This window comes from Pinus tabuliformis, chromosome 9 (genome assembly GCF_031772625.1).
Source record: "Pinus tabuliformis cultivar Carrire ecotype Pingquan chromosome 9, CPIR1, whole genome shotgun sequence".
Lineage (NCBI taxonomy): Eukaryota > Viridiplantae > Streptophyta > Pinopsida > Pinales > Pinaceae > Pinus > Pinus tabuliformis.
The window spans coordinates 98,031,629-98,054,114 of record NC_142307.1 but is presented as its reverse complement, the minus strand read 5'-3'; the positions used below and the strand labels follow the sequence as shown (position 1 = coordinate 98,054,114).

Genomic DNA, 22,486 nt, shown 5'->3' with positions numbered 1-22,486 from the left:
AATAGAAAATTACACCAATTGTAATCCCTTTGTGATGCATTGTCAATGGGGTGTTGCTCAACATCAGCCACATCCTCTCCACATATCATGCGTCATCAAAATATAACCGATCTAACCCTCTTTCCTATTCATTTTCATGCTCATACGTGAAGGAAGAGGTAATCTATCACCAGAAGTAGTAGTATCCTACCATTGTTGGCATGATGTTGTATTGTCGCCACTAAACTCCTCTTAATTTCAAAAATTATGGGGTCCTCCATTTAACCTGGGGAATGACATTTTAAGGTTACTTTCCTTTTCTCTGAGGGTTTTCAGCTGTTTCAATTTTCGTCGCTTATTACTCCATTGCTTTCGTTTCCCTGCTAGCTTTCCAACGCCAAAAAATTCACTCAATTTCAATTCACAGTTGGTTGAAATTTGGTTATTTTCATTACCTAGGCTTAAATCCTGTAAATATGTATTTTTCCTTTTTATAGATTTTCAAAAAATTTAAAAAATGTAAACACTAACCATTTTAATTAAAAATATATAAATACAATTAAATTTAATTAATTTTATTTTATTGTAATATAGTTTTAATTAATTCCATAATATAATAATGTAAATATATTAAATAAAATAAAAAAGGCCAAGCTCAAAAGCACTGAGTTCAAGCCCCCACACTCACAGAAATAATATTTTGTATATAAGGTAAAGTATTAAAAAAAAGATATGAAAAACAAATATCATAGAACACCATAAATCTCATGTAAAGTTCCATCCCAAGTAAATAAATTCATATGTTACATTTTTTATATATGTTTTATACACCATGATTATTGTAAAATTCCACTGCAGCCCAACCCATGTGCATTATATTGTAAAACACATTGAGGGTTAACATGTCAGCCCGTGACATTAATCTTAGGGCATGCCGGGGAACGCCGGGGTGATGTGGGCATCCATGTGGCTTCCGCATGGCCTCACTGCAAGACCAATCACTGAAAATATGCATTTGACATGAATTTAGGATGTATTGAGGGTTAATTGATGATTTTTCCTCTGCACTTCAGTAATTAGATCTTCGACTTCTAATTTTCTATCGTGTTTTTTTCTCCCACTCCAGTTCAACAAATTATCTCACTAAACTCTCATTTCCCCTTGTTATCAATTATTGACGCTCAACACCGAAGATAAGTAATATCTATCAATGAAATGAAATAATTTATAGCTTCAAAATCCTACCATATCTTCTGGGAAGAATAGGGGAGGTCTCCAGGATGTTTCAAACACGTGGAACTGGTGTATATTCACAAGCATCCAAATACTTATATCTTTCTTTCATTCCAAACCCTGCCAGCTCAAAAACCCTCTACGATTCCCACGTAGTCACTATCCACCGCTCACATCTGCATACGACCACTGGAAGAGATCACCGAAATCAACTTCATGATATCGGAGAGAGAACCAAGCCAAAGATGGTTGAGATACTTCGTTTGTAAATGTGAGCTAGCGTATGAATCATATCGTGATGAGCATTTCAAATCGCTTCACTAAGTTGAAAAAAGTCAAACCGTGGAGACTAACTCAAACCACAAACAAGACCAATCTCATAGATTCACAAAAGTAGGAGTTTCGATTCAAATGGATATTGATTGCAATCTATAGTTGGAAACATGAAACATGAATTCATGAATTACATCCACAATGTACAACAGTTGATTAGTAAAGAAAAGCTTTGATATGTTGCATGCCTCTAAGTGATAACTGGAGCATCACAACTTAAAAATCTATATATCGATTTCTCCATGAGAATATCGCCATGACATAATTTTACCAAGCCGCTAAAACGGGTTATTGTATTAAAGCAAATAAATACCCGAATTCATTGAGAAGAAAAAAAACTCCATACAAGAGGGAAGGATGCAAATTTTTGCAGTGATTTTGTATATGTTCATTGCAGTTGAAATGTATTTCGCTAAACAAAATTAATGAGACCAAATCCAGGAATAAACAAAATTAATGAACCAAATCCAGGAATGAACGAGGCATTAAATGACAATTTAATATGAGAAATAAAGGAAAATGAGATAAAAGTGAGATGAAGGGACACAAATACGCATGCAAGGGAAATTAGAGAGAAATTAGGGGAAAATGTAGAAAAAGGAAAAAAGAAAGAAAGAGACATGAGACATCAATGATAAAAATGCACTTGAAAAACAATTGACAACCTTTTGCTCAGCTTTTGATCAGTTTCAGAAATCAAACTCGAAGGGCCAGAGAACAAGCAAAGGAGAAGGCAAAGGAAAACAAGGGAGCACAAGAGGAAGTTTGGACAGTGAAAAGTAAGCCAAAATATAGTTGTGGTATTGCAGGTAATAGTGTGCATGTGTGATTTAGCATGTGGGGATTTGATGCATGGTGCATGCATTGGTTTGCAGTGTATGTTTGTTTTCATTGGAATGGGATGTTATTGGATTGACAATGGTTTGTAGCCTTGGCTTAGTCATTCCTTGGATAGCCATGGTGTTGTGGGTTCCTTGTTTGGTTTAATCTTTGGATGGTCGATAAACTTTGGATACCAATTAGGTGGTCTCGAGAAATTCCTAAGGGTCAAGGGTGGAGATGGGCTCTCTCATGGAACTCTTGAAGGATGGGTGGGGACAGGAAAATTTCTCTGGGTATGGTGAGAAGGTTGGAGGCATTCTAACGTTTTTGGTTTTGGTGATTTATTGATCGATTTATGTGAAATCATTCTGCTGAAGGGTTGAGGTATTTTAACCTCTAGAAGCCTTGGTTGATTCTATTTTGGTTCATCCCATGTGATCCCACTTTCATTCATGGAATATGGCATGGGGGGGATTTGGTTCAAGGTATTCCCTAACTCGGTTGGAATTTTTATATGCTAATATGAGTTATTTTTTACTATGATCGTTAAGCAAATTTATGTATTATTGTGGTGATTTTATGACTCATTAGTCATGGTCTCTCTCTGGTTAAATGTTGGTTGTAATCATGGTGTATTTATCATTATGTGATGTGGTATTGTTGTGGATTTAATCCATGGTTGATAGGATCTTGGTTATATATTTGAATGCATGAGCTAATATGTGTTCGATGTAGCTAGCAAGAGATGGAAATAAGCCGTTTGGATGGTTCTCCAATGGAATTATTGATATAGTGAACACATATGCATTCATGATATGTAGTTGTATGTTTAGAAAGTGTTTGTCTAAATGAATTTCATGTACTTGTTAAGTTTGAGTAGGGAATGAGTCAAGAATAGTGAGTTATGACTCCTGTAGGTGATTAAGATGATTTTGAAGGATTTTGGACAGTTGTGGGAAGTTGGCTTGGAACTAGTCCTAAAATATGGACGAGGTTTTATAGTCACACTCTAAGATCCTAGAAATTTTGGTTGTAGCCACGTTGAGTGTGAGTTGTGCACATGAGGTTAGATCTTTCTAACCGCATGCATAGATCTTCATGTGTGTAACTAAGAGGTAAAGTGGTTGAAAAAGGTTGTTCTAGTTAAGGGAATGGTCACCGGTGGAATTGGTCTGATGTCTAGATGATTACATGTCCTTATAAGGTTGCAGTAAGTGCAGGATGGTAGACCCCAAATCTGTAACTGGAACTTGGATGTTGGGTCATGCATAGTATCTTTTTACTCATGTTTACCTGGGTGAGCTTGTAAAAGCAGGTAAATGTGGGGTGGGGTGTTACAACCCTTGCATCTGGTGTCATTTGTTGGAAAAGTTGTTTTTTCAAACGTCCCCAACATGTATCCACTACGTACATCACCATGCTCTATTCTCACTTATAGAACACTTGCCACTATCTCTTGAAGCAATTTAAATGCTCCATGATGAATATGGCCCATCCTCCTATGCCATGACTCCCCCTTTTCTCTAGGATCGTTGTTTCTCACTAGTACCTTAGGAGTATCAAACTACAAACTATAAATTCAACCACTCTTAACTCCAATATCTATGGGTTATAGTACCCTTTATCCTAGAGGATAGATACAAAAATTGGGCTCATGCCCAAACTTGACACATGCAACACATCATGAATGGGAATTAGTGTGCTAGACTCCCTCTAAAATAGAACAATCCCTTTCTCAACTGGATTACACTTAGAATTGTTCCCCATCTAAATATGGAATTTGATGTCCTCCTTGTAATTGGAGAAGTACTCCCTAACTCGTGTCATATGAAATGACACTCCACTATATATATACCAAACACCTTGTGAGGTCGAGCTTGTCAGGCAAGCTATGAGTGCAAACTCTTGTTCCATCCGGCTAGAGAGCTCAACTGCATTCGCTGAAGCCTTCATATGCTTCTTGCCCTTCTTTTAGCTTTTCTTCCTTTGTAAGAAATTTATGACATAGTGGCCAAACTCATGATATCTGTAGCATTTGACCTGAAAATTTTCATTTTTCTTATTCTCAATTTTCGGGTTAGGACCTTTACTAGAACCCTTCTTCACCTTCCATTTTGATGCTAGGTCCATGTTTTCCCATTCCTCCTTGCTTTTGAGATGCTTGCTATCGTTCCCAGTAAGAAGGCTTAGTCGAAATTCGTCCTTAGTGAAATCGTGCCATAGCCAATCCCAAGTCAGTAAGGTGTCTCATCCATTGATGATTTGAATGAAGACATATCGCTTCTTAGTAAACCCATCCAAGGTTATTCGCACAAGCTCATAATCATATGGTTTATCTCTAATAGCTTCTAACTCATCCTTGATAACTCGAACTCTGGTGAGGTAACTCACAATTCTTTTTCCCTTATTCATCTGGGTATTTCTCAGCTTCTCTTTGAGAATCATCTTCTCGTTAGTGGTAGCATCCTATAACAACTTCATAATGGAATCACACATTTTCATCACTGTATCCAAATCTTTGATATGTGGAGCAATATGATCCTTAACACCATCAATAATTATCCTCCTTTCTTTGGCATCTTACTTCATATATTCAAGAAGTTGTGTTGGATCTGTGGGTACAACTACAACATTGGCTGCATATTCCTTGATACCATTTTTCTTCTAGCAACAAAGAAATTCTAGCTTTCTAGGCATCAAATTAGAGGCAACATATATTTTGTCCCAATCTCTCAATCTCGCTGAAGCGATTTAAAAAAAAAAAAAAAAAACCTTTGGTAAATTTAGAAATGCCCAAATAAATCTAAAGAAAATGAACTAGGTTTTATAAACCCTCGATTTACTCTTCATGTGTCTGCGCTAAGACTCTTCTGCCCATAGATCTTCTCCTATACCATGTGAAATTTTTAAATGTTACAGTTAATCTAGTTATTATTCACTTATTTTTAAAAGATTAATTTTCTTATGTAAGTCATATACGAAAAATACTTTATAAAACATTCTTCCAACTTCACCCAAATTAAATCACAAGAGTTAAGAAAATATCACACACACAAAATAATAGACGCCGATATTTTTGGACAAATATCCCTGGAAAAACCCCAGTGTGGGGAAAACTAGTTCTATAGATGAGGGTTTTATTATTCTTTACGAAGTCAAGGATTACATAAATTGCTTGCCTCTTATTGACAAATATTTGGCAATATTTTTCCTTCACTTCTATTAATCAAATCAAACCTCTGCAAATAAACTCAATGCTCTTTGTGCAACTCACACTTCCTCCAACAACTCGTTAAAGCTAATTGCAATTCCTCCAGTAATTATCTTTGGAAACTGGAAATCGATCTGTAGCTCCAGCAACTCACACTTGCTAATGTGGTCTCTCTTTGTAGAAATAGTTTAGCCTCTTTCATTCTCTCAAAAAACTGGAATCTTCGTGAAGACCCTTTCCATAATTTCTCTCCTCAATTTCTCCTATTGAAACCCCATTTCTGGTGTCTCCCACGCTATCATTGCGCTCTTGTTATCACTGCAAATCACTCTATCTCCAAAAGTAACATAAATATCCTCTCATAAATTTTCTTTGAGTAATTGGCGACCATGATCTATTCAAAATCGATGGATAAGATCATCTTGACTTCATTCCATCACTTTTCTAGAAGTCGTTAGAGAAAAATCAATTTGTCTCATTAATCCTAATTAAATAACAACTTTTTGGAGGCTAGACTGAGGAAAATAATTAAATTGCCTAATTAAATCTAAATAAGACAATTTTCCTTAGAAACGTTTTTTGGTTATTAGAGATAATTAATTCATCTATGTTTCTAGCCTCATTGGCACCACCTGAGACTAGAACTCCTATCTGAGCTACAAAAATTAACACTTATAAAGATGGTAACAAAGTAGTTTTTCTTTTTGTAGCCCCAACATTTTAATGTATTCTTCTTTGATTTCTTTGATTTACTTCTTTCTGTGTTGCTAGTTTTTGGCCCATCTTCCCAGAGTTTAAATGGGATATCCCTCTTTTGTTATTGTTGAGGAATTATTTTGTATATATACATTGTCGTTGGAATGGAACTCCCCAAACAGAATTAACGAGACCAAAAGTAGGAACAAAAGAGGGCATTTAGAGCATGTTTTTACATATTCGTAGCATCCTTCACCAACTAGTTTGACATGATAACAACTATAAAATCCAGTTTATTTTTTCAGGTGCATCATACTTTATGAATCGATTTAATAACCTCTATTGTAGTATCTGATGATGCATTAACTCAGGTGTGTTTTCACAATTTGTTGGTTTAATTTTGCTTTAACTTACTATTTATTTAGTTTAATGGTTTTCGTACTATGTAACTCGACTGAAGTTATTTTCATTAGCATGAAATAGTTTTTATACTAACTTCTATAGTTTTGACTTCAATATAGGTTTTATTTTATATTTGTGGTTATTATACTTATATTTTAATTATGTAGTTTTTAATTTTCAGTCACTTTAATTCAGTGGTACTATATTAAAGTGCAATTCTATTATGACATTGATTTACCACAATTATGTCGTAAGGCGTTCCCCTCTGAAACCATCTCCTCTCTTGTCTTACGTGTCCTACTATGATCCCTCTGATATGATGTTCTGTTAGGATGTTAGATGATTAAAATTTTTGCCACCATTGAATCAAAGATCTCGTTATAACCAAAACAATATTGGACTTGCATCCATACCCATCGCTTAGGCCTAAAATTATTTATGTGTTTCTTATTGTTGTTGTAGGACTCTGTGGGAAGATGATATTCAATAGGACAAATGATGGAGAACACTGGGAAGAATTACTTACAACAAAGCATGTGATTTCCAGGGGACGAATCGAAGGTGTTTCTGAAAAAACCGCGGGATCTTCAATTTCTCTGTATCCATGGATGAATGTTGAGCTCTAATGGCAGCGGATGGGGTTTCATTTTCATCCTGAGAAGAGTTGAATGAACGGTACTATGTTGGAAGAAATTTAATACATTTGGATTTACTGTTACTTTTATTTAATTTCTTAGTTTTTTTCTGATTCTTGTCTACTATGTGTGGGATTGGCGCTAGGTTTTGTCATAGCCAATTCCATTTTTCAATTAGTGAACCGATTTTTATCTAGTGGTTCCAATGGTTCTTTTTCCTTTGATCCCAGTAGTTTCCTTGTTTTGTGGTAGGATGCTTGTATCTATAATTTTGTGAGATACTCTTTTCTCAAAACTCATAAAATTTGAATTCCAGAGCAAAATGTAGCTGACTACATAAATATTCACAGGTACCCTCACTTCTCTTGATCATATTATCACAAATCTTAGCATTGTTATGGATATCTACAAGTATTCTGTTGAGTTTGTTTTGATCACGTAGATGGAGAATGAACAAGAACCATCAAGGAGTATGGTGAGAATAAATAGCATGTAGTTTGTCTTTAATGGATCACCATTCTATGTGAATGGCTTGAATGCATATTGGCTGATGATCCTTGCCATTTATCCTTTTGCCCAACACAAAATTAGCTCAGTCCTTGAAGAGGCTGCTTCAGTAGGACTTACTATAGGGCGAACTTTGGCTTTCAATGACAGATGTTGGAGGGCTATGCAAACATCTCCTAACGTTTATGATGAACAAGTGTTCCAGGTATGAGGAAGAACTAGACCTTTCATATTTGAGACATATAGGGTAGGTGGTTCACATTTATGAAATGGGGTCTTTGATTTTGCCGTATCCATGGAGGAATCTTGCTCTCTCATGGCAGTGAATGGGGTTTCATTTTCAGCCTAAGAAGAATTGGATGAACGATACTATGTTGGAAGAAATTTAATACATTTGGATTTATTTTTACTTATATTTAATTTCTTTGGTTTATTCTAATTCTTTTCTATTGATGTGTGTGGGATTGGTGTTGGGGTTTATCACAGTCAATTCCATTTGTCAATTTCTTAGCCAATTTTTATCTAGTGGTTCCACTGGTCCTTTTTCCTTTGGTCCTAACAGTTTCCTTGTTCTATGGTAGGATGTCTTTATCTGTAAGTTTGTGACATAGTCTTTTCCCAAAACTCATAAAATTTGAATTTCGGAGCAAAATATAGCTGACTACATAGATATTCACAGGTACCCTCATTTCTCTTGATCAGATTATCACAAATCTAAGAGATATTCTGGAAATCTACAAGTATTATGTTTGAGTTTGTTTTAATAATGCGGATAGATAATGAATGAGAGCCATCATGGAGTATGGCAAGAATAAATTGCATGGAGTTTGTCTTGAAAGGATCACCATTCTATGTGAATAGATTTAATGCATACTAGTTGATGGTCCTTGTTGTTGATCCTTCCGTCCAAAACAAAATTAGCTTGGTCCTTAAAGAGGCTGCTTCGGTAGGACTTACTATAGGTAAAACTTGGGATTTCAATGACAGATGTTGGACGTTTCTACAAATATCTTTTGGCTTTTATGATGAACAAGTGTTCTAGGTATTAGGAAGAACTAGACCTTTCAGATTTGAGACATATAGGGTAGGTGGTTCACATTTATGAAATCATATTCTTCTCATTTTCAGGCTCTGGATTTTTTCATAAGTGAATCCAAGCGAAATAAAATTCGCCTAACATTGAGTTTGTTCAATAAGTGGGATGTGTATGGAGGCAAAGCACAATATGTAATGTGGGGGTGAAATGTTGGTTTGAATCTCTGTTAGGTCCCTATAATATTAGTGTATTCCCACATTGTTATTAGTGTAGCCCCCTTATTGTTATTGTTGTGCCCCATAGAATCCCACTATTCCCTCATTGTTATTAGTGTAGCCCCCTTACTGTTATTGTTGTTCCCCATAGGAGCCCACTATTTTTATTGTGGTTCCCTTACATTATTATTGTTATGTCGGCTCTGATTATATTGTGCCCCCTTAGACTCCTATATATAGAAAGGAGGTTGTGTCATTTGAATCATCAAATAATAGTTCATTTATGTAATGCAAAGGAGGTTTCCCCCTCGAAGAGGCTTATTTCTAACTCGTTGATCTATCTTTTCTATCTTTTTGTGAGTTGGTTTTGTAACATTTGGTATCAGAGCTTTGGATTCTAGGGTTTCACTACTCCAAACAGGTCATCATGGAATGGTCGCTATAACCTTTTCTCTATGAAGTTTCAGAAGATAAAAAAAAACCCATTTGAGCTAAAATCTCTCTGAACCTCGGGTCTGAATTTCAGATCTCGTCTCTCTATATTTTCGGAGATATGATCAGAGGAAGTGAAGGTTCTTGTAAGCTCCATAATTCCATATTGAAAAGATCATCGTGGAATTTTCACTATAATTTGTTTCTACAAAGGTTCTGACTCTGAAATTACAACCCATATGAGCCGAAACCTCGATGACGCCCGGGTCAGAATTTCAGATCTCATCAGGCTATATTTTTTGGAGCTATGATCCAAGGAAGTTAGGGTTTTTACAGAATCCCGAATTACATCCCAAATAGGTGACCATGGGAAAATTATAATAATTTTCTATATGGGTATCAGATTGAAATTTCGTAAGAATTTACCAAAATGGGATGGACTGTATCTTTCAGTGTAGCATTTAGAGGTCCTAAGGTGGAAACAATGATACGTGGCACTTTGTACAAGTTTGCTTTACTGAAGAATTCTATAATGAGGTCAATGTTGGAGATTTGGCCTAACTCTTTCTTGAAGACTCCAATATTTATCAGACCTGTGGGGCTAGAAAGAGGTTTTAGAGGGCTGCCATAGGACGCAATTTTAGACCTTGGAGATAGGAAATTGCAAAGGTACAACAGATTCAATATCGAGCTCCTACCCAACAAAAAAAAGGTGTGTAGTATTTAAAAATAAAAATAAAAAATTGCATAAGTTTGGTTTGAAAAATTGGTTTGAAGTGATTAAAAAGGGCATAGTGAAGCATAATTATCATTAATAGATGCCCCGAAGAAAGAAAATGGAAACACCTAGTAAGAAACCCACAATTTCCACTATGACATATGAAGAAGAGGAAGAAATGCAACATGATATATCAAAATTGCAAGAACAAATGCAACAAATTTCACTCTGGCAAAAAGTAACAAAAAATGTATTGGAAGCCATGATGAATGTTAATATAGATGGTATAAAAAGGGACATGGTATTTTTGAATGATGGTTTAAAATTAGACATGGAAGCAATGATGAATGTCAAGATAGAAGGATTGAAAGAAAGTTTGGCAAAGTTGCTAGAAGAAAGGCGTCCCATTGGTGACAAGGAAATCCATGAATATAATGATGAAGACTAAAGAAATATCAATCACAATTTTAGAGACTCCCATGTGGGGTTTAAGAAACACTGCTTTCTAAAGATAGAGATGTGGAAGTTTGATGGGAAGGATCCGGTAACTTGGATGATACAGATGGAAAAATATTTTTATCTAAAGGATGTGCAACCCTCACAAAAGGTACATATTGCATATTTATATTTAGAACCCAATCAGTTTGTATGGTATAGATGGCTTTGTTCTCGTAAACCACTTGTCACCTGGTCAATTTTTACAAAATAAATGATAGCACATTATGAAGATACAAAGAGCAACACCTTCTTTAGCCAATTGTTAAGTATCAAACAAAAGGGTTGAACAACAGAGCACATTGAAGAATTACAAAAATTGAATATTAGGGTAACCGATATTATAGAGCAGCATAGGATTGATGTCTTCATAGGGACTTTAAAAGATAAAATCCAACATGAGGTTCACCTTTAGGAACCTGATTCCTTGGAGAAGGCATTCAGGGTGGCAAGAAAAGTTGAAAGCAAAATTATGGCAACAAGGAAGTCTACCTGATCTGAGTTGACTCAACTCCCGAATTTAACCAAGACCTTTTACTTTCGTGATGTGATTAGAATTGCAATTAAAATAGCATAAAGGAACATAAATGCATGTTGTAAAGAAGAAGGAACATGATAATCATCAACAACACAAAACACAAGATGTTGATAACGAAGTTCATCTAGGAGGGACTACGTCTCCGAGCCCCGGTGTCAAGATGGTGTAGGCTGCTACGTTAAGTGTTGTCAATCATGATGATGTACATAGGTGGCGACGTCGCTATCATACAAGGAAAATGCAATCACCCAAGAGTGGCTCCAAGAGATGTTTCGCTGAGGAAATCTCATTCAAAAAGGACTCCTATCAGTATGACCTAAACTCATGCATGATGATAATGAGCATCCCGCCAACATGGCATAAAATGGATCTTAATGCAAACATACATGGTGACACATGAGTATCCCATAAACATAACAACAAAAGGATCTCAAAAAAACATGATGAATAATGACAACAAGTACATCCCACAAATGATTCTGCATCACATCAAGCAGGAATCATGAAGCAAGTAAGAAAACAAGATCTCTCATCAAACATCAAACAGGGATCTATGCAGCACAATGCATCTCATGGAAAAATAAGTACATGAACACACTGCATATACCTCACATCCTGGGGCCATATGAAGAAAAGGATGTCAAACTACTGAAGCTGGCCATACCATCAATATTGTGGTGTTGAATCTCATGGAAATGGCTCCTCGTACATGAATGTTGACACCTGCACTCCACTTTGAAAAGTGGCTGAAAAATGAAATGATCAAATGGAAAATATGAATGCACCATCAGATTTGTGGCATCGAATAGGGTAAAATTGACTGTAAAATTTCTGAATTCTGAGAAAATGAAAATCTGGGGCTAAAGGAATCTTTTAGATTCCCCCTAGATTCCTCAAAGATTCCCTCCTCCAGGTCATCTGAAGAGTTGCTGCTCAGATCAGGAAATTGACTACGCCAACAGGTTCGTGTCACTGAGAGGTGTAAGATCGACATAAAATTTGTCCAATTTGGACACTGCAAAAATTTCACCCTCTTGAGAATTTTGCCCAATCATGGTTCCACCTGCAATAAATTAATTTCAAATTATGTATTTATTTCCGTGCTCTATCTTCGCCTCCTGGAACTACATATGCTCGCGGTTCCATTGTTGGTCTGCTCCATTCATTCCCATTCCATTCTCTACACCCCTCGTGCCAAATGGAAACATAAAGTTTTAATATGTTTCGATGGCAGAAATATCAATGAAGTGCCCACGACACGTTGGTTAGGGTGGAGGTAATAAGGCGGATAGGTCGGGGGATCAAATCCTGGTTGTGCCATATATACATGTTGTTTGTTCTAATTTTTGGCGCGATGGTTTGTTTGCAACCAACGTTAAGGTTTGATGTAACTGTGTTGAATGGGCAGTTGCATTGGTTACATTTTGGGTTGGTATATGGGACGCGCCTGGTGGGACTGAGCGGGTTCAATCCCCGCCAGCTCACATTTAATATAAGGTGTGGTGTTGGGGCGTGTTCCGGGTCCACCGATGGTGGCATGCCCACCCCGTATATAGTTTTATATGGTGCAATGGTTGAGGGAGGGTTCAACGAGGTAATAGCTGCCGACCCAAATTTAACTTTGATTTGGTGGTTGGTTGGGGGTTGGCTGGGATCATGGCCCATTGACCCAAAATTTATTTAAAATTTATTTTGGGTCTCGATGGGGGTCATAGCCCACCACCCTGTTGGGTTGTGTTATATTCTTTCCACGACTAACCTACGTAGTTAAACGGGGGGTTAGAGGGGGGCGGCAGCCCCCCCTGTCCGGGGGGTTTGAGGGGGGCGGGTAGCCCCCCTCTACGGGGTCCGGGGCAGTGCCCCGGGAAAATTTTTTTTGGACCCTATATTAGGTTGGGTGAACCTACCTATGGTTTTGTGCATGATTTTCGCACATGGTATTGGACGCGATGGTTTTTCGGTCCATGGTATTGAATGCTTCGGCATGTATACATATGTATTGTAACATTGAAAGGAATATAATGAAAAATCAAGCTGGTAGTCCCGGTTTGGGGATCCAGGGAAAAATCTTTGTGCATATGTGTTTTATGGGTTATGCTCTCGCATTGTTTATTTTCTTTGTTTAAGAATTCGTATGCAGGTAATTTCTGTACAGGGTTAAAACCTACACACCCATTTTAATATATATATATATATATATATATATATATATATATATATATATATATATATATATATATATATATATATATTATTTATAAAACATAATAGTCATTTTTCAAATCTTTCGAAAATAAGGGACATTGGGAAATTTAACAAGGCCACAATTTTTCCCACTTTCGGGAGCTAGGTTTCATGCCTCAAGGTCAGTAAAATTGTAGGACACTTAAACCTAGCCCACAGTTACATGCTTGACTTACATGACCAAATAATGACCCAAGCATCCCCTACTTGCCACAATTTATGACACATACTTAGTGGTCAAGTTTACATCAAGATGGAAACAATACCCCAGCTACCAAAAACAAGGCCAACATATCATCGTTGCTTCAACAAGTAACAGAAAACACATTATTGCTACAACACATGGTTTACAAAGATAAGGCCAAACACTATTTTTCTTTAACAAGTGATGGAAACACGACATCACTTTCACAGTTTATCATGCAACTCAAAATAAGACTAGAAATCATTTTTTCTAAATAAGTGATGGAAAACACATCACTTTTACATTTTAAAATGCAACAAATTATTTACAAAAGCACGACCATGTCAAGCTAACATATCTAGAAACCATTTTTTACTTATCGTTGTGAATGGGTCATCCCCCTATGGTGGTTTTTCTTGTCGAACAATTGTTTCACCTTGTTCATGCACCAACACTTTGTATTTAAGGCGTTTCTCTAGATGGAGCCTTCAACAAGTGGCTATTTGATGGCCACCTCTGTTGCAATGGATGCAGTACATCTTCTTCCTCCAAATCTGATTAACATGTTTCTTTACTTGCTATTGAGAGGGTCTTTCATGCCTCCTCCTTTTGGGTGCTGCTATTCTTTTCCAACACTTAGAAAATGTATGGCTATGTAATCCACAAAAGGTACATGTTTTTCGATGCCTTGATTTATGTCCATCATTAACCACATGATTATAATCAAAATGAACATTCGAGTGTTGAGACTATTTTATACCTTTCCTTGCTACCTCTGGTGTCATTATGGTAATGAGAACTTGCCTAAGCTCTTTCCCTGCAATGGGCACTGCCATGGGATGATGGGGATGTGTTCCCATCATTCTCTTTCCTTGATGATTTCCACAATGTCTTGGAAGAATCTAACACCTTCGAGCATTCTCCTTCGGTGTATCCTAAGCCTGCAAATTGAGGTCTCTGTACAACCTCCAATGGTTGAGTTATGCCTTGGTTATTAACACCAAGTTCTTTTTCCTCCTTGTACCTCATCCTAGTAAGGAGCCTCATGTTTGTCCCTGTAATTGGTATCTCCACATCTCCAACAGAAATCATAATACGTGAAGACGAAACTGAAAGGAAATCAACATCTTTTACCTCCTTGGTCGATTTGGAAAGAATTGATGAGGGCTTCTCATCATCTGTTGTTGGTGGTTCGCTAGTTGTCTCGGCGCATTCCCCAACTTCCTTTCTGACATACCCAAGTCCTGCCTGATGGGGTAATTCCTCTACTTTGATGGGGTTGACAATGCCTTGGCCATTAACTCCCAAGCCCTTTCCTTCATACCCCATTCTCTTCAACAGTTTGGACCCAATTCCTATGGTATGATTTTCAAAAATAGTGAAATCATCGTCAGGACACATACATGAATTTAGAGAATTACCTCACATGGGTCACGTTGTAGCTTTTCCAAGGCATTGTCCTTAGCTTGCAACAGTTTTAGAAAAAAAAAAATTTCCTCTTTCTCTTCATGTAGAAGCATCTTCAATTCAACATTCTCTGTTTGAAGATTCTGGTTGTTGTGCTTCAGTTCTTCCAGGGCCTCTTCCGTGGCTCGCAACTGAAGCTGCAATCGCTCCTTTTCCTCTGTCTCTTTTTGTAGAGCTTCATACATTATTTCCACCCTTTGGGAAATTTTGAGCATGGTTTCATACATCGCTTTTTCATCCTCTGTCGCTGCATGTTCCATTTTTCACGCTTGCAATTCACATCCACGCAAAGACCGCTCTGATACCAAACTTGATCCGAGTTGACTCAAATTTCGGATTTAACCAAGATCTTTTACTTTTGTGATGTGATTAGAATTGCAATCAAAATATCGTAAAGGAACATAAATGCATGCTATAAAGAAGAAGTAACATGACAATCATCAACAACACAAAACACAAGATGTTGATAATGGAGTCCATCCAGGAGGGACTACGTCTCCAGGCCCTGATGTTAAGATGGTGTAGGTCGGTGCATTAAGTGTTGTCAATCGTGATGATGTACACAAGTGGTTACGTCACTATCATATAAGGAAAATTCCCTCATGAAGGAGTGGCTCCAAGAGATGTTCCACTGCAGTAACTCTCATTCAAAAAGGACTCATATCAATATGACCTAAACTCATGCATGATGATAATGAGCATCCTGCCAACATGGCATAAAAGGGATCTCAATGCAAACATACATGGTGACACATGAGTATCCCATCAACATAACAACAAAGGGATCTCAACAAAACATGATGAACCATGACAACAAGTACATCCCAAAAATTATTTCGCGTCACATCGAGTAGGAATCATAAAGCAAGTAAGAAAACAAGATCTCACATCAAACATCAGACAGGGATCTATGTAGCACAATGCATCTCATAGACAAAGAAATACATGAACACACTGCATATACCTCACATCATGGGGCCATCTGAAGAAAAGGATGTCAAACTACTGGAGCTGGCCGTACCATCAATCTTGCGGCGTCGAATCTCATGGAATGACTGCTCGCACATGAATGCTGACACCTACACTCCACTTTGAAAAGTGGCTAAAAAATTAAATGATCAAATGGAGAATCTGAATGCACTATCAGATTTGTGGCGTCGAATAGGGTAAAATCGACTATAAAATTTATGAATTCTGAGAAAATGAAAATCTTTGGCTTGAGGAATCTTTTAGACTCCCCTAGATTACTCAAAGATTCCCTCCTCCATGTCATCTGAATATTTTCTGCCCAGATCAGGAAACTGACTATGCCATCATGTTCATATTGCTTAGAGGTGTAATATCGACATAAAATTTGTCCAATTTGGACACTACAAAAATTTCATCCTCTTGAGAATTTCGCCCAATCATGGTTATGCCTGCCTCTTCTCTGGGCTCATGGTTCCACCCGCAATAAATTAATTAAAAATTATGCCTCGATTTCTGTGCTCCATCTTTGCCTCCTAGAACTGCATATGCTCACGGTTCCAATGTTGGTCTGCTCCGTTCATTCCCGTTTGGTTCTCTACACCCCCCTGTGCCAAATGGAAACATAAGGTTTTAATATGTTTTAGTGGCAGAAATATCAATAAAGCACCCACGACACATTGGTTAGGGCGGAGGTGATAAGGCGGACAGGTCAGGGGATCAAATCCTACCTGCGCCATATATACACGTCGTTTGTTTTAATTTTGGGTGTGGTGGTCTGTTTGCAACCAACGTTAAGGTTTGATGTAATCATGTTGAATGGGCGGTTGCGTTCGTTACGTTTTGGGTTGGTACATGGCGCTGCTCAGTGGGGGCTGGCACACGTGGGCTGGGTGGGCTCAATCCCCACTGGCCTCACATTTAATATAAGGTGTGGTGTCAGGGTGTGGGTTGGGTCCACCAGAGGTGACCCACCCACCCCGTATATAGTTATATATGATGCGGTGGTTGATGGAGGGTTCGGCGGGGTAATGGCTACCGACCCAAATTTAACTTTGATTTGGTGGCTGGTTCGGGGTCAGCGGGGGTCATGGCCCGTGGACCTAAAATTTATTTAAAATTTGTTTTGGGTCCCGATGGGGGTGGTGGGGGTCATGGCCCACCACCCATTTTAATATATATATATATATATATATATATATATATATATATATATATATATATATATATATATATATATAGATATATATATATATATATATATATATATATCTGGATGGATGGACCCAATGGGGGTGGTGGGGGTCATGGCCCACAGCCCAAATTTGACCAAAACTTTGGCTGGCTCATTCTCCCTCATACGAGCTTGGATTGACGAACCGTTCACACTGTTGTGATCAGGACGACGAGATCTACGCTATGGTCCTAGTTTGAAAGCATTATGATCACTTTGATTTTCGAGCTTCCATAAGCCCTCTTTCTCTTGTGTGTGTCTCTGGAGCCACCTAGATCACTACCAATCACAACTATAAAGATGGAAGTGTTACTGGTCCTAGCCTTCCACAACCTACAAGGTTGACACCACAATAATTGGAGGAAAAAAGAGCAAAAGGGATTTGTTACAGTTGTGATAGAAAATACACTAAAGGTCATAAATGTGCTGAGAAGAAATTATTATATACAGATTGTGAAGAGGAGGAAGAAAAGGAACAAGAAACATCAAAAGAGGAGGATATACACTAGGTATCAACCACAGAGAAAGAAGAAATGAATCTGACCATATCTTGTAATGCATTGGCAGGAATTACCACGCCTCAAACACCCAGGATAGAAGGACATATCAAGAAGAAAAAGGTAATAGTGTTGATTGATTAAGGTAGTACCCATAATTTTATTCATTGTAAGATAGAAAAGGAATTAAATTTCTTCCTATATCCAACATCAAAGTGTCAAGTGATGGTTGCAAATGGAGGAATGATAAATTTCTCTGGAAAGTGTCATAATATCAAGCTATCCATGGGAGAATATGTAGTGAATAGTCCAATGTTTTCCATTCCAATGGGCGGTGTTGATGTTGTACTAGGAGTCCAATGGTTACAATCTTTGGGTATGATAACTTCTAACATCCATAAAGAATCTGTGAGGATTTCTTGGGTTGACACGGTATTATTGCAATTTTGTTAAGAACTATGGCAGAATAGTAGAACCTCTAACAACATTATTGAAGAAAGATGAATTTTCTTGGACTACATAAGCAACTAAGGCCTTTGAGCATCTTAAAGAGGCAATGTGTCAAGTACCAGTCTTAGCTACGCCAGACTTCACAAAAAACTTTATTGTGGAATGTGATGCCTCATGAAATGGAATTGGTGTTGTTTTAATATAAGAAGGAAGACCCAATGCTTTTGAAAGTTGTCAAATCAAAGGAAAGTATTTACACAAAGCTATTTATGAGAAGGAAATGTTGGCAATACTATATGCATTTAAGAAATGGTGACCTTACCTAATAGGAAGGCACTTCAAGGCAAAAATAGATCATGATAGTCCTAAATACCTTTTAGAACAAATATTGTCTTCGGAGGAACAACAAAAATGGGTCACAAAGATGTTTGGTTATTACTTTGAAATCATATATAAAAAAGGGAAGAAAAATGTTGTTGCAGATGCACTCTCAAGAAAGGATGAGGATGTGGAAGCATTTCTTTGTGCCATTTCTATTATCCAACCAGATTGGATAACCGAAGCGAGGGATGAATGGAAGAATGATGAAGAAGTGTGGCAACTCATTCAAAAGTTGCAGCAAGATCCTAGTACATCTAATACATTTAGCTTGAAAAATGATGCATTATGGTACAAAGATCGCTTATACCTTTGTAATAATTCCCAACTCAAACAAAAGATTGTTCTTGCATTGCACACCTCTCCCTTAGGAGGGCACTCAGGATTTTTAAAAACCTACCACAAGATTAAGAACGAATTCTTTTGGGATGGCCATAAAGTTGATATTCAAAATTTTGTGGTGGAATGCTTGGTTTTCCAACAAAATAAAGTTGAGACAATTAAGGCCCCGGGTCTGTTACAACCTTTATCCATTCTAGGTCAACGTTGGGAGGAGGTTTCAATGCATTTTATCACATGTTTACCCAAGTCCGAAGGAAAGAGTGTCATCATGGTGGTAGTTGATAGACTTATAAAGTATGCACACTTTTGTGCACTATCTCCTCCATTTAAAGCTAGTACAAGTGCTACTGCATTTATGGAAACAATTCAAAAGCTACATGGAAACCCAAAGATTACTATAAGAGATGGAGATCCTATTTTCACTGGAAATTTTTGGACGGGGTTATTTTCTTGTCTAGGTACTCAATTAGCTCATAGCTAATCATATCATCCTCAATCAAATGAGCAAACTGAGATAGTAAACAAATGTTTGGAAGGATATCTTCGTTTCTTTGTATCTAATAAACAAACACAATGGGTCAAATGGTTACCTCTGGCTGAATGGTGGTATAACACTTCCTTCCATACTGTAGAAAAAATGACCCCATTTATGGCACTTTATGGGTATCATCCACCATCCATCACGTCATCTTTAAGAGAAAATTCTAAGGTTCAAGAGGTGGAAGATCACATAGAGCATCAAAAACAAGTTCTCCAACTCTTAAAGGATAACCTCACTTTGGCGCAGAATAGAATGAAACAACAGGTAGATCAACATCGCAGTGAAATATGTTTTGATGTAGGTGACTAGGTGTTTTTACGGCTACAACCATACAAACAAATGTCCTTCAAGCAAGCTAAGAAGGATAACAAATTATCACCAAAGTAATATGGTCCTTACAATGTGTTGCAAAACATTGGTACTATGGCATACAAATTGGAGCTTCCAATATCTTCCAGAGTGCACCTAATTTTCCATGTTTCATGCTTAAATAAGGTTATAGGTGACAAGCTCCCACTTCAAACAATATTTCTAGAACTTGACGAGGAAGGAAAAATCATATTGGAACCTGAAGAAGTCATGGAAACAAGAACTCGACAGTTACGAAATCGATCAATTTCAGAGTATCTCATCAAGTGGAAGAACTTACCAGCAGAAGATTCCACATGGGAGGATGAGAATTTTATACAAAAGAATCCAAAACTACTCAATCATTGAGGACAATGTTTTTTTTGAAGGAGAGGGACATGTTAGGTCCCTATAATACTAGTGTATTCCCACATTTTTATTAGTGTAGCCCCCTTATTGTTATTGATGTGCCCCATAGAAGCCCAGTATTCCCTCATTGTTATTAGTGTAGTCCTCTTATTGTTATTTTTGTGCCCCATAGAAGCCCATTATTGTTATTGTGGTGCCCTTACATTATTATTGTTATGTCTGCTCTGATTATATTGTGACCCCTTAGACTCCTATATATAGAAAGGAGGTTGTGTCATTTGTATCATTGAAGAGTTGTTCGTTTATGTAATGTAAAGGAGGTTTCACCCTCGAAGAGGGTTATTTCTAACTCGTTGATCTATCTTTTCTATCTTTTTGTGAGATGGTTTCATAACAATCTCCCCTCCAATGATGCATTATTCTCTGATCCAACCCTTAAAAATTACTTCAAATCCTATATTAAGGTCTATAGCTCGAATCCTGGGAGGGAGTAAGTTATTCGAATAATAAATATACCTTTTTATTTCACTATCAATTTAATTAGAACTCGTTAGAAATTTCAAGCTACAAATTTGATTAAAATCAAGTGGAAATTTTAAATAACAGATATTTGCAATAATCCAAGATTCATACATGATGTAATGATGACCTTTTGAGTTTTGCCTAATACTTTATCAATCTAGATTAGTTTTTCCGAGTGTCATATCAATTCAGATCATCAAATATTCGTTTAAATTATGGATTATCTAACATTTTATATTACCAAATTCTGACCATTTAAAAATGTTGTTACAAAATTACATCACTTCCAAAGACGTTAATTTATTTTTGAATCCAGAGAAGCAATAGCTTTTCACTTTGTATAAACTCTTTTTTTTTTATTTGAATTTTATGCTTTGACTCGATTTATCTCACTTCATCAAAGGAATATGGATTTATATTTGTATATATTCCATGGCTTTAACACTACTACTACGTTCTTTTGTCAATTAAATTATTGCAACAACCTGTAGCAAAATGAGATAGGAAACTCTGTTATAGGGTACAACTACAGAACCTATAACAAGTACGAAACTTAAATCAATAAATGACAGCTAACAAATGTGGAAGAAAAGCTAAATACGTCCACACTATCTACTACCGGTCTTCTTTTATATCTTTGTGCTTAGCATTAGTTTACACAAAATGCAAGATTAGACTATCTCTTGTGCCCTAATGCCAGCAGCAAGGATCTTACATCCTTTGTTCTAATATATGTTCTGTCTTCTCCTATTGTGAGAACAAACTTCTTCTAACTTGTGTTGCATTGTATTGACTGTAGCATCCTTTCCCCATTTGCAAGCTATTTGTGCATCTTTGAACTCTCCTACCAAAGCAATATTAGTTTCTTGCTAAGTGCTAGTTTTTTGGCTTCATGACAAGTTATGGTGAGGGCTACTTCTCTTCATTGTTGTTCAACCAATAGGTTTAATCTAACCCTAATTTCTTCCTAAGTGCTAGTTTGTTGGTTCCATGATTAGTTACGGCTAGGCCTCTTCATTGTTGTTTAGCCAATAGGTTTAGCCTAACCCTTTTCACTATTTTTTCTTTGGTTATTGGGTTGGTCTATCTTGTTTAAATATCTATGTGGTATTTTTGGGAAAACTAGTGCCTTTTCAATCGACTAGCCCTCTAGGTTTGGAAACTACCCTAGAAACAACAATTCAAAGTAATTCAATGATTTCTTCTATACGCAATAGATAAAAGAAAGATGAGTGGACCAACCTGGAACTTCCGCTTAATCCTTTGCTCTATCTTTCTACCCCTTGATAGAGCTTGCAACTCCTCTCCATACTTATCCCACTTGAAGAGTACTATAGAAACATAGTAGCAAAGAACCATCAAAGCATCTTGATCTATTGTAACATAAACACTACAGAATCAGATGTATAATGAACATACAATGGCATTCACAAATAATAGCATTCATAAGTGCACAATTATATGGAAGAAAACTTGAAGAACTTTATTAAATAGAAGGGAGAATTACAACCCAGTTGTCTGATCCAGCATCATCCTCCCAACATCAATCCCTCTTCACCTCATGCAATAAGAAGATCACACCAACAACACAATGCTCTTGTCTCAAACACAAACTATCAGCACTTCCTTGCAATTCACAATATTCCAACCTCCAGATCTCTTAGATGAGGGATCCATTTATAGATGTGTGCA

General features: G+C 37.0%; 1 pseudogene; it reads left to right on the top strand.

Moving 5' to 3' along the window:
- LOC149147272 (mannan endo-1,4-beta-mannosidase 6-like) overlaps window positions 1-22,486 on the top strand; it is a 50,396-nt pseudogene that overhangs the window by 18,709 nt on the left and 9,201 nt on the right.